General features: G+C 64.1%; 1 pseudogene; it reads right to left on the bottom strand.

Moving 5' to 3' along the window:
* Positions 1-115: 115 nt before the first annotated feature.
* The window catches only part of LOC104277104, a 1012-nt pseudogene continuing 837 nt past the window's right edge, over positions 116-290 (bottom strand).

Genomic DNA, 290 nt, shown 5'->3' with positions numbered 1-290 from the left:
CCTCCTTGCTGCAGAGCTGCCTTTTGCTGGAGGGGACAAGCCAATGCACACACAGACAGCAAAGAGATGCTCCAGGGGATGCCCTGGACACCCCCACAGGCGGGAGCTTGCTCACCATGTGCTTAAAGGCGTTCTCAATGGCACCGATCACCAGGCTCTCATGGGAGACTGCTTTCTCCAGGTGAAACCGTGGCACCGCATCACTGGGGACCTCCCCATCATCCTCTGTGAGGGGCACCCGGCTCGGTTCCACGGGGCTGGCCCGCCTGGCCGGGGGGGGGCCGGTGGGG

The sequence above is a fragment of the Apaloderma vittatum genome, unplaced genomic scaffold (assembly GCF_000703405.1).
Source record: "Apaloderma vittatum isolate BGI_N311 unplaced genomic scaffold, ASM70340v1 scaffold38457, whole genome shotgun sequence".
Classification (NCBI taxonomy): domain Eukaryota; kingdom Metazoa; phylum Chordata; class Aves; order Trogoniformes; family Trogonidae; genus Apaloderma; species Apaloderma vittatum.
This window is presented reverse-complemented; position numbering and strand designations above follow the sequence as displayed.